This window comes from Stenella coeruleoalba, assembly GCF_951394435.1.
Source record: "Stenella coeruleoalba genome assembly, chromosome: 1".
Classification (NCBI taxonomy): domain Eukaryota; kingdom Metazoa; phylum Chordata; class Mammalia; order Artiodactyla; family Delphinidae; genus Stenella; species Stenella coeruleoalba.
In genome coordinates, this window is record NC_137169.1 from 177,822,989 (window position 1) to 177,836,216 (window position 13,228).

At 40.1% G+C, this 13,228-nt stretch overlaps 1 protein-coding gene across 2 annotated transcripts in view; it reads left to right on the plus strand.

Moving 5' to 3' along the window:
* Nucleotides 1-13,228, plus strand: part of ABL2 (ABL proto-oncogene 2, non-receptor tyrosine kinase) — a 104,816-nt gene that overhangs the window by 13,006 nt on the left and 78,582 nt on the right. The window lies entirely within an intron of this gene.

The window sequence follows — 13,228 nt, forward strand, 5'->3', positions numbered from 1 at the left end:
ATTTCTGGCTGCGTTGGGTCTTTGCTGCGCACGGGCTTTATCTAGTTGCGGCGAGCAGGGGCTACTCTTTGTTGCTGTGCACGGGCTTCTCATTGCGGTGGCTTCTCTTGTTGCGGAGTACGGGCTCTAGACGTGCGGGCTTCAGTAGTTGTGGCTCCCGGGCTCTAGAGCGCACGCTCAGTAGTTGTGGCGCATGGGGTTAGTTGCCCCATGGCATGTGGGATCTTCCCGGACCAGGGATCGAACCCATGTCCCTTGTACTGGCAGGCAATTCTTAACCACTGCACCACGAGGAACTCCCTAGAATAGATTGTTAAAATTAATTTTATGGATTAAAAAATTTAACCTAGCATCCAGAATATGTAAAATGACATATTTTTGCTCACATTTGTGGCTTGCATTTCTGTTGGACAGTTCTGCTTTAAATGGTAAGCTCTATGAGAGCAGGAACTTGATTGATCTTGTTCACCACCGGAGTCCCTGTACCTTTAACAGTGACAGGCACAAAGTTGACCCTCAATAAATTTAAATGAATTGATACATTCAACAAGAGAAGTTATTTTTTGCATTGTTCACTTAGGAATATTATACCTGGCATGTTACAGTGCAGAGTTTATTCCATAGAGGTGCTTTGAGTTTTCTTTGCAGTTACTGATTGGAAAAAAGTTACTTTAAATTTGGCTTTATTATCCAGTGTGTGTTTTTCCTTTTACTACCGTATTTTTAACTTAACTGCACTTTTTTTTTTTTTTTTTTTTTTTTTTTTTTGCGGTACACGGGCCTCTCACTGTTGTGGCCTCTCCCGCTGCGGAGCACAGGCTCCGGACGCGCAGGCTCAGCGGCCATGGCTCACGGGCCCAGCCGCTCCGCGGCACGTGGGATCCTCCCGGACCGGGGCACGAACCCGCGTCCCCTGCATCGGCAGGCGGACTCTCAACCACTGCGCCACCGGGGAAGCCCTTAACTGCACTTTTAAGTCTTAGGATTTCATAATGTTTTCATTCTGTCTTTATCATTATATTTTTCATTTTCTATTTTATTCTGTTATTAATCCTGCTGTTTGGGAAAATTCTAATGGATTTGTAAGTTCTTTGATCTAATTATTTCAAGTTATTTGTTCCTTGAAATTACTAGCTGTCTTCAAAGAGAAAAGTCATCTTGGCCATGGGCTGTATCAGGATGGCTTTAGCTCTGGCAAATTTTCTACCACACTGTTACTTTTTCAAGTCTGAGGTCATGCTTATCCTTTTATGTTTATCTGTTTATTCTTTTTTCTTGGCAACATATAAAATCTTTTTATTTTAAAAATTCTTCCTCTTTTTTTCTTCCAGTTTATTGGGATATAATTAACATATAACCTTATCTAAGTTTAAGGTATACAGCTGTTGATTTGATACATTTATGAATTGCAGTGTGATTACCATCATAGCAATTAACTGACACTTGCATCAAATCACATAATTACCATTTCTTTTTTGTGGTAAAAACATGTAATATCTACTCTTTCAGCTACTTTCAAATATATAGTATTGGTATTATTAGGTATAATCACCATGCACTATATTAGATCTTCAAAACTTGTTAATCTTATAACTGGAAGTTTGTACCCTTTGACCAGTGTCTCCCCATTTCCCCTGCTTCTTAGGCCCTGTTAACCACCACTCTCCTCTCTTGCTTCTCTGAGTTTAGCTTTTTTAAATTCCACATATAAGTGATATACAGTATTTGCCTTTTTTCTGTCAGACTTACTTCACTTAGCATAATGCTCTCAAGATCCATCCAAGTTGTTGCAAATGGCAGGATTTCTTCTTTCTCATGGCTGAATAATATTCCATTTTGTGTGTGTGTTTGTGTGTGTGTGTATCTCCCATCTTCTTTATCCATTCATCTCTTGATGGACACTTAGGTTGTGTCCTATCTTGGCTGTTGTGAATAATGCTTAGTGAACGTGGGAATGCAGATATTCCTTCAAGATGCTGTTTTCATTTCCTTTGAGTATAAACCCAGAAGTCGGATCACTGTTCATATGGTAGTTCTATTTTTAGGTTTTTTTTATTATTATTATTATTTTTTTGTGGTACGCGGGCCTCTCACTGCTGTGGCCTCTCCTGTTGCGGAGCACAGGCTCTGGACGCACAGGCTTAGTGGCCATGGCTCACGGGCCCAGCCGCTCCGCGGCATGTGGGATCTTCCCGGACCGGGGCATGAACCCGTGTCCCCTGCATCGGCAGGCGGACTCTCAACCACTGCGCCACCAGGGAAGCCCTATTTTTAGTTTTTTGAAGAACGTCCATACTGTTTTCTGTGGTGGCTGCACCAATTTACATTCCCACCTACAGTGCAGAAGGGCTCCCTTTTCTCCACACCCTTGCCTGCCAACCCTATCTTTTTTTTTTTTTAAATGATAGTCATTATAACCAGCATGGGGTGATACCTCTTTGTAGTTTTGATTTGCATTTCCCTTGTGGTTAGTGATGTTGAGCACCTTTTCATGTACCTGTTGGTCATTTGAATGTCTTCTTTGGAAAAATGTCTATTCAGATTCTCTGCCCATTTTAAACTTAGTTTTCTTTGTGTCTTTCTTTAATTTTTGGCGACAGCGCGGCTTGCGGGATCTTAGTTCCCTGACCAGGGATTGAACTGGCACCCTCAGCGGTGAAAGCATGAAGTTCTAACCAGTGGACTGCCAGGGAATTCCCTGCCCATGTTTTATTTATTTATTTATTTTTTTGCGGTACGCGGGTCTCTCATTGTTGTGCCCTCTCCCGTTGCGGAGCGCAGGCTCCGGACGCACAGGTTCAGCGGCCATGGCTCACGGGCCCAGCCGCTCCGCGGCATGTGGGATCTTCCCGGACTGGGGCACGAACCCGTGTCTCCTGCAGCGGCAGGCGGACTCTCAACCACTGCGCCACCAGGGAAGCCCCCTGCCCATGTTTTAACTGAATTGTTTTTGTGTTATTGAGTTGTATAAAATTCTTCCTCTTAAAGCTTAAGAGCTTGGTAGGTAGATGTTTGAGGAGTCTGTCTTAAATGATTATTTCTCAGTCTTTATATCATATACCAACTGTCTTTGGTTGTCCTTCTAGTTCAGGAAATTTTGACTCTTTCCCTGGTTTCCACATTATTTACCTTTTCTATTTCCTCTGTTGTCCTTATATTTATAGATTAGTTCTCATTGATCTTTTTTCTGTACTTCACCATTGGTTTCTTACTATTATAAAGTTTCATCAAATTTATTTTTGATTTACTTGTGTTGAACTATTACTCTGCTGTAGTCGATTCTTCTATCTTAGCAGTTTTCTGTGGGTAATGTGTGTGAGTAGGACTCTTAGTTACAAGTAGGAGAGACCAACTCCACATTATGTAATACCTAGAAATTTATATGGAGATAGTGGAGGCTCAAGAACAGGAATGCAGCCAGGCTGGCCCAGAAACAGGACGTGGAAGGCTGCTAAAAACTCAGGAAATATTTATTTTCTGTCTCTTGTTTTGACTTCTGTTTGCTCACTTTATTCTCTCTTAGACATTCAATTCATACCATACTTGCCTTCTTTTTTTTTTTGGTAGTCTCTTCTCTGACCAAAAGGATGGTCTATATTAAACTTGAATTTCTTAGTCTCGGTTCCAGATTCCCAGGAGAGTAGCTATGATTGGTGGTCAGATCACCTCCATAATATTGACATTTTGGGTTGAATGGTTCTTTGTGTGGGTTATCCTGTACATTGTAGGGTGTTTAGCAGGATTGTTGGCCCCTGTCAACTAAATGCCAGTAGCGCTCACCTTCTAAGTGTAACAACCAAAAAATGTCTCTAGATATTGCCAAAATCCCCTTGGAGATAAAATCACCCCTGGTTGAGGACCACTGATCTAGAATGTATTTAGCTGCTCTGGGCCTACCACTGTGTGAGACTGATGTTTCAGGAGAGTCTTTGCGAGCTAGGCAGGTACTCAAAATGCTATAATTATTTTCTGTTTTTTGTAGCAACTATAAATTAGCACTGTTTTTCATTATTTTTAGGTGTTCCTTTTTAAAATAATTTTTTCTTATTTAAAGTATTTGACATTAACATGTTTCTTATTAAAATATTCAACTAGAGGGACTTCCCTGGTGGCACAGTGGTTAAGAATCTGCCTGCCAGTGCAGGGGACATGGGTTTGATGCCTGGTCCGGGACGATCCCACATGCCGCGGAGCAACTAAGCCCATGCGCCACAACTACTGAGCCTGCGCTCTAGAGCCCAAGAGCCACAACTACTGAGCCCATGCTCCACAACTACTGAAACCCGTGCACCTAGAGCCCATGCTCTGCAGCAAGAGAAGCCACTGCAATGAGAAGCCCGTGCACCACAATGAATATTAGCCCCCGCTCGACGCAACTAGAGAAAACCCGCGCGCAGCAATGAAGACCCAATGCAGCCAAAAATAAATAAATAAAAAAATAAAACCTTCAACTGGAGTTGTAGTGCTTACCATTTTCGGCCATTTCCCTGAATCTCTAAATTTTTCAATCTGCTACAGGTTTATATTTTTTTTCCTTGAGGGTGAGTGTATGTATATATGACGGTGTTGGTTGTTTTAAGATAAAATTTATGACTTTGGTAGCCAGACAGACAGAGGTATAAAAATTTAGAACTGGAGTAGACCTTAGAAATTATGTATTCTGGGACTTCACTGGTGGGCCACTGGTTAAGACTTCACCTTCCAATGCAGGGGGTGCTGGTTGCATCCCTGGTCGGGGAGCTGAGATCCCACATGCCTCGTGGCCAAAAAACCAAAACATGAAAGAGAACCAATATTATAACAAATTCAATAAAGACTTTAAAAATGGTCCACATCAAAAAAGAAATTATGTATTCTGATACACTTTTTTTCTTTTTTTTTGGCTGTGCTGCGCAGCTTGCTGGATCTTAGTTCCCTGACCAGGGACTGAACCCCAGGTGCTTGGCAGTGAAAGCGCAGAGTCCTAAGCACTGGACTGCCAGGGAATTCCCAGTATTCTGGTACCCTTGATTTACAGATGAATAAACTAATGCTTAGGCAGATGAAACAAGTTGATCATGGACCCATAGCTTAGTAGTAGAGCACAGAAAGATTAGAGTCTAACTTTTATTATTTTTCTAGGTTTAGTTTCTAGTTACCTTTGGCACCCATTTTTTGTTTTTGGTAGTCTTACTTATGTAGTAATACTTATTCAGCATTTATATGTTAGTCTACTTCAGGTGTTATCTCATTTAGTCCTTGGCAAATAAATGATGAAAGCGGTCTCACAATAAGACATGTCTAACTCTAAACATTTTGCTCTTAACCATTGTGCTTTAGCAGTATAATAGCATTGGGAAAGGATTGGTTGCTGTGTCCTGGACACTTTATTCTACCCTATCACTTAATCCTCAACACAACCCCAGAAGCTATATATATTTCCTGGTTTTACAGATGAAGATGTTTAGCTAAGAGAGAGTAAGTCTCCTACCTTAAGGCCACATAACTAGTAGGAAGCAGAGCTTGACTCAAGTTTTGTGGTTTTCCCAAGTTTGTGCTGCACCTAGGGGGAGATGTTCTGCACTGATGCTCCACTGTCTTCCCAAAGCTTTCATGGTAATAAAATAGAAGGAAAAATACAATATAACATATACAATTCACTTTATTAAGGATTAATATTACCATTTTATTTTGAGACTAGCCTTCATGTACTTGTTTTGTGCCTTCTTAGGTATTTTTTATTTTATTTATTCTTTTTGCCACGCCGTGCAGCATGTGGGATCTTAGTTCCCTGACCAGGGATCAAACCCCCACCCCCTGCATTGGGAGTATGGGGGTCTTAGTCACTGGACCACCAGGGAAATCCCCTTAGGTATTTTTTAGAATTGAATTTAAAAGAAATACTAATAAAAGATAGCTAGATAATTACTATTAACAGGAAAATATTTCCTTAAAAAACTATATTTAAGAGATTACTGATCTACCAGGAATGACTTTGTGTTTGTTACCTAATCTTGATGTAAACAGATTTTTCACACTTGCAGTTCTTGAAGCTTTTGGGTTTTCTAGTTGAGTGCTTTCAATTATAACATCAGTCAGTGCCATTTATAAGCATGCTGTTAATAGCTATGGACTCTGGTGTTAGACTATGTGGGTTTAGATCCTGGATTAAATTTATGATTTAGCATACCAATATCTTGACATAGGTAGAAAATAAATAACTTGCATGGGAATACATAATTTCGAAGGTCTCTTAGGGTTCTGAATTTTTTATATGTGTCTGTTTCCTCATCTGTAAAATAGTCATGCTAATAAATAGTACCTGCCTCATACAGCTGTGAGAATTAAATAAATATTACATGTAAAATTCCCAGAGGGTGCGTGCTGAATGGTAAGTACTCAAAAAGTGATAGCTATTAATGTTTTTTTAAAGTTGCCTTTCTAACATGTTTATTGGTTAATGTACTTAACAATTACGGTAGCATTAAGGCTGAGATAATCTTGAGACCTTAATACAAGATAGTATGTTGTATTTAGGCTTCTGTCCCTTGGTTTAATTCCCAGATTTCAGTGCTTCTGGATATATAGTTAAGTATAATGTATAGTTTTATTTTGGTACAGTTATCAGCATTCTGATTGGATATTTCTAGCACTTCACTTAGGTAGATCACAGTCTTTCTCTATCACAAAGGGTACTTTTCTCTCTCACAAAGGTATCATCCTGAAATACCTTTCCATTCATATGAATAGAAAAGTTAGTTGTAGGGGCCTTAAGAAAAAGGTGGGGAGGGGAATGGTGAACCAGTGGAGCTAACTCCAGTGGAAGCGTGTGTTGTATGTGTGTACACTGGAGATCATGACACTCCATCGGTAGGAGTCGTGGTATGTCTGGGCCTCATGGAAACTGGAGCTAGTAAGCCATTAGAAATTAAGACTGCATATTCCATCTTTCTCTTTTAGGGGCTGCAAGGTTTTGGCATCATTTTTGCTCTCTGTATCTGTTCAGTTTTCCTTTCTTCCAGCTGGCTTTCTCGGTTTCAGCTTGTAGTACATGGAGTGTAATGGCTGCTCAGCTTCTTTATCATGATAACTCTCAATGTATTCTTTTGGCATTTATCCCTGCTGCTAAATGGCTCAGTCTTTTTCTCTTGTAAAATTTAAATCATTTATTTATTTATTGAATGCTCAGTACCTTTGCATAGTTCAAAAATCAAATGGTATAGGGACTTCCCTGGTGGCACAGTGGTTAAGAATCCACCTGCCGACCCAGGGGACACAGGTTTGATCCCTGGTCCAGGAAGATCCTACATGCTGTGGAGCAGCAAAGCCCGTGCACCACAACTACTGAGCCTGTGCTCTAGAGCCTGCAAGCCACAACTACTGAGCCTGCGTGCCACAACTACTGAAGCCTGCACACCTAGAGCCCGTGCTCTGCAACAAGAGAAGCCACCGCAACAAGAAGCCTGCGCACCACAACAAAGAGTAGCCCCCAATTGCCACAACTAGAGAAAGCCTGCGTGCAGCAACGAAGACCCAATGCAGCCAAAAATAAATAATTAAAAAAGAAAAATTTCTTAAAAAAAAAAATCATATGGTACAGAAGTGTTTCTGCCATCCCCTTTCCCTGGCCACTCAAATTTTGGCAATCCAAATCACCAGTTTCTTATGTATACTTCCAGATAGGTGTGTGTGTGTATATATACACACATATATATACATATATATACACATAACATACATATATGCATGTGTATATGCATGTGTATCCCCCCAGGCTTTTTTTTTTTTTTTTTGAGAACAATGGAAGCATATATACTGTTTTGCACCTCACTTTTTTTTTTTCACTTATCTTGGAGATTCTTTCATGTTAATAAGTAAAGAACTTGCTTTTCTTTTTGTTAATGCATGACATTTCATTGTATGGATGAATTATATAATTTGGTTGTTTCAAACAGTGCTGTAGTGCAAAATCTATGTATCATTTGAAACATGTGCTAGGTATAGCTGTAGAATAAATGCCTTGAATTGGAATTGCTGACAGAAAGGATATAGGGATTTCAAAATAGCCACTTATTGAATAAACTATGTTTATTCACCTTTTTGTATAGTAAAATCCTGTGTGCATTTGATTCTGTTTCTGGATTTTCTGTTCTCTCTGTTGATTTGCCTAATTGTGTGCCAGTATCACACTGTTTTAGTGTATTTTTATATTGTGTGGTATAAATAAGAATATATAGACTTTTGTGCTAAAGAATGGTGATTAAGAATATATAGACTTTTGTGCTAAACTGCCTTGCTTTAAATCTTCACTTCCTTAGCTGTGTGATCTTGGGCAAGTTACTTAACATCCCTATAATTCAGTGTCCTTATTTGTAAAATAGAGATGATAATACCTATCTAATAAGGTTGTTATTAGGAGTAAATGAGTAAATTTATATAAAGTGCTTAGAAATAGTGTTTGACATGTAATTAGTGCTTTATAGGTATAAGCTCTTTGTTGTTGCTGCCATCCAGTAGGACTAGTTCATTTCTCTTTATTTTCAGAATATTCCTGGCTATGCCTGCTTGCTTATTTTTTTATATTAACTTTAGATTCAGTTGGTTTGTCTAGTTAGATTAGGTTATAGGTTGGTAACAACAGCACCCCACCCCAATCTTAGTGCATTAACACATCAAAAGTTTGTCACTCACACTACCTGTTCAGTGTAGATCAGTGTGTGTTGGAGGAGGGGGTGTTGGCAGAGGTGGGAGAGGGATTCTGCCTATCTTTTCTCACCCAGAAACCCAGGCTGTTAGTCTTACACCGTCATTCTATGCTGGCGGTTGCATTGCAGAGGGAAAGAGAGAATGGTGAATCAAGTACTAGTGGAAACTTTAAAAACCAGAAGAGATGCTTGGCATCACATCATGTCAAGGGGATGGGGAAGGTGCCGTTTTGTTATGAGCCTGGGAGGGCAGCTAGAAATATTTGATGGAGAGCAGTAATGACTACCTTAAGTTTGTTCTGCTGGTTGCTAAATATTGGGTCATTCTTTGTGTTGTATGCAACACACTAACCCCCTGCCTTAGAGAGAAGACCCAAATTTCTATCTAGTAACTATGTTGAGCTCAAACTCTAGAATCTCTGAGTCTGTCAGATTCAGAGGAGGTTCCTTTAGGCCCAGAGAGCTGTGAATGAAACAGATGTTATCAGCTGGACTATTAGAAGAGCATCCTATTAGTCTCAGGCTCCTTGGTGGTTGTGGGAGGAGAGATATGAAAGGAACTTCCACTTTCAACTCTACATATGTCTATATTATTTGAAAAACAATTTTTTTTTTTACAGTTAGCAGGTGTCGTGTAAAGAGAAATATCTTAAGACAACCTACCACAAAAGAATCCTCTTATCTCCTATTTACACTAAATTAAATAATGTATAATAAGTGGCACAGTCAGAGCTGGACTGTAATGTAAGACTTACTTCAGCCCACTGTGCTTTCCATTATACCAAGCTGCCTCTCTTAATGCATGAGCTTCTGTGTTATAGCTTTCTTTTTTTTAAAGACTATTTTAATGTTTTATTTATTTATTTATTTTCTTATATTTTTTGGCTGCATCGGGTCTTAGTTGCAGCATGCAGGATCTTCGTTGAGGCGTGCGGGATCTTCCGTTGCGTGCGGGTTTCTCTCTAGTTGTGGCCTGCGGGTTTTCTCTCTTTAGTTGTGGTGCGTGGGCTCCAGGGCGTGTGGGCTCTGTAGTTTTGCGGCATGTGGGCTCTCTCGTTGAGGCGCAGGAGCTCAGTAGTTGTGGCGCGGCATGTGGGATCTTAGTTCCCCGACTAGGGATCGAACCCGTGTCCTCTGCATTGGAAGACAGATTCTCAACCACTGCACCACCAGAGAAGTCCCTAGCTTTCTAACAATAATATAAATGTAGTTTTTTTTGTTATTTGCAATGAACATAGAAAGAGAAAAAGCAGTTTACTTTGAGGAGGATAATTTTGGGGAAAATAATGGAAGTGAAGAATGATCTAAGGTCTAAGGAGGACCTCAATGAGAGGACAGTCTGTACTAATAGGGAGGGTGATGGTGCATGTTAACTGACTTCTAACTTGAAGATCTTTCCTGGAGTATTTTATTTATTTTTGATCACTGAGTTTTGAGGGGACAGCTTACAAAGCTAACAGAAGAATGGCCGGCCAAGTGTGAAATGTTTGTTTTTTGTATTATTTGTACAAGTATAAAATGTTTATTACACAGATCTTGCTTCATCTTTAGAAAAAGGGGGAAAAAAGCCATATATTTACTACTCGTTTCTTTCATTTCTTTAAGGGGAAAGGAAAATAATTAATTTTTTCTTATTACAAAAGTGGTATATTTCATTATAAAAAAAAAGAACATAAGCAAAAAGTAAAACAAACCCCAAACCCATCTTCCTGTTTGGGGACAACAATCATTAAAGTTCTCGTGTGTAATCTCTTAAACTCTCTTTTCATAGTTTGTGTTGTTAATCAAAAAGTATATAAAACATACATGCAATTTTTGTTAACTGTCTTTTTTTCACTTCATATATTTTGAAACTTTGTAAATCTTAAAGGAGAAAGGGGTTTTTTCTTTTTGGTCCTCTTAAAACTTCTTTTGCATTTATTCTTCCTAACATTATTTAACACCCATACTTTTGTCTTACACTTTTGTTATTCCTGTTTCCTTAGTTAGATAAGTTCTTCATTGAAGGCTTCTGTATTCTTCATTCTTCTGAGCTCATTATTAAGTTTATTTAAGGACAGGATACACTAATGGGAGAGATTGTAGGGGAAAAAAGCAGAAGACATTTCAGCAATTATTTCACGGTACAGATCAGTCACTAATTCAGTCCAGCATTGTTTAATTTGCTGATGTAACCCCAAAACTAAGAAAGTACGACCTTGTATATGTATATTTAAAAACCTTTCCTTTTTTTTTTTTTTTTTTTTTTCCGGTACGCGGGCCTCTCACTGTTGTGGCCTCTCCCGTTGCGGAGCACAGTCTCTGGACACGCAGGCTCAGCGGCCATGGCTCACGGGCCCAGCCGCTCTGCGGCATGTGGAATCTTCCTGGACCGGGGCACGAACCCGTGTCCCCTGCATCGGCAGGCGGACTCTCAACCACTGCGCCACCAGGGAAGCCCAAAACCTTTCCTTTTTTTAAGTTGAAGTAAAATATTCCTATGATGTTAATTTTTTAACATGACCCTTTGAACAGAGCATACTTAGTCTGAGGCATTAACTCAAAAATGTGGAGGAGGACAGCAGGGTTGTGTTCTATTCCTTTTAAAATGTCATGAGTTGTTTAACTTCTTTCAAGAAGAAGGAAGTGTGGGTTAACTGTCTAGTTTTTTTAAAAAATAAATTTATTTATTTATTTTTGGCTGCATTGGGTCTTCGTTGCTGTGCACAGGCTTTCTCTAGTTGTGGCAAGCAGGGCTTACTCTTCGTTGTGGTGCGTGGGCTTCTCATTGCAGTGGCCTCTCGTGTTGTGGAGCATGGGCTCTAGGTGCGTGGACTTCTGTAGTTGTGGCAGGCGGGCTCAGTAGTTGTGGCTCACAGGCTGTAGAGCACAGGCTCAGTAGTTGTGGCGCACAGACTTAGTTGCTCCGCGGCATGTGGGATCTTCCTGGACCAGGGTTTGAACTCATGTCCCCTGCATTGGTAGGCGGATTCTTAACCACTGCGCCATCAGGGAAGTCCTACTGTCTAGTTTTTAGGTGGTGATTTATAAAAGGATAGCGCTCCAACAATGTTAACAGCTAATTTGTAAATGTACATATTAACTAGAAATGTGTAGAAATGTAATGGAAGTGAGGTCCCCTTTTTTCCTTTTCCTTAAAGAAGCATTATAGTTATTGAGTCTGTTGCAGTATAAATGATCAATAATATCTATTAAATTGCATCAAATGATTTTATCCCAGTGTGCTAAGATTAATTTTTTACTGTCTTTAAATCTTAAAAGGATTTTTTTCTCACAGGTATTCTCCTTAAGGTTAGATACAGAATTTAATCATAACATTGTGTATCTAGTGTATTTGTGGCTTGTAAAAGAGTTTTAAAAGTTGGGCATAAGCAGCTGATGTTATAAAAAAACATATAAATCTCAGGAAAGGAAACTTTAGTTAAAATGACAGGAAATGGAGACACTTTTTTTTTAATGTTTGGCTGTGTTGGGTCTTTGCTGCGCGCGGGCTTTCTCTAATTGTGGCAAGCGGGGGCTACTCTTTGTTGCGGTGTATGGGTTTCTCATTGTGGTGGCTTCTCTTGTTGCGGAGCACGGGCTCTAGGTGCACGGGCTTCAGTAGTTGTGGCACGTGGGCTCAGTAGTTGTGGCTCTCTGGCTGTAGAGCGCAGGCTCAGTAGTTGTGGCGCACAGGCTTAGTTGCTCCGCGGCATGTGGGATCTTCCTGGACCAGGGCTTGAACCCGTGTCCCCTGCATTGGCAGGCGGATTCTTAACCACTGCGCCACCAGTGAAGTCCCTGGAGACACATTTTGGATAGAAAACAGGGATCACCAAAAACAAAACAGCAGCAGTATGTTGTTTCCAAAGAGAACATCTCAGCGGTGCAGAAAAGACTGAACATAAGCAGGCTTGAGACCGATAATCCTTAGAATCCCCTGCTTACAAGGTTGGCCCTTGGCTGGTGTCTAGGAACTTTGGTTTCCACCATTCTCAGAACTGTGAAGAGTGGCTCACTGTGTCTAAACTGTTAGTACAAACAATGTGGTTTATGCTCAGCACCTACTTTCCTTCTGGGAGTCTGGAATTTTGCTACGTGGTAGGTAGAGGGTGCCTACGTGACCAGCCCCTAAGAAAAACCTTGGGTACCGAACCTCTAAGGAGCTTACCCTGTAAACAGCATTTTACACATGTTGATAAAACTCATTGCTGGAGGAGTTAAGTGTGTCTTTTGTGACTCCCCTGGGAGAAGTCTCTTGGAAGCTTGTACCTGATTTCCTGCAGACTTTTCCCTTTGCTGATTTTGCTTTGTATCTTTTAGCTTCAGTAAATCATTACTTAAGTACAACTGTGTGCTCAGTCATCGTAGTGAATCATTGAACCTGGGAGTGATCTTGGGGAAGCCCCCCAACACAACAGTGGATCAGATAAAATTATAACTGGAATCTACCATGCTCATGGAAAAAGCCTCTACATGGAAGTATTCAATAGGTAGATGTCATTTTTTTGGTTTAAGTTATGTCTAAATAGGGTAGTAGATAGAATAAATGAAACTAAAAGTAG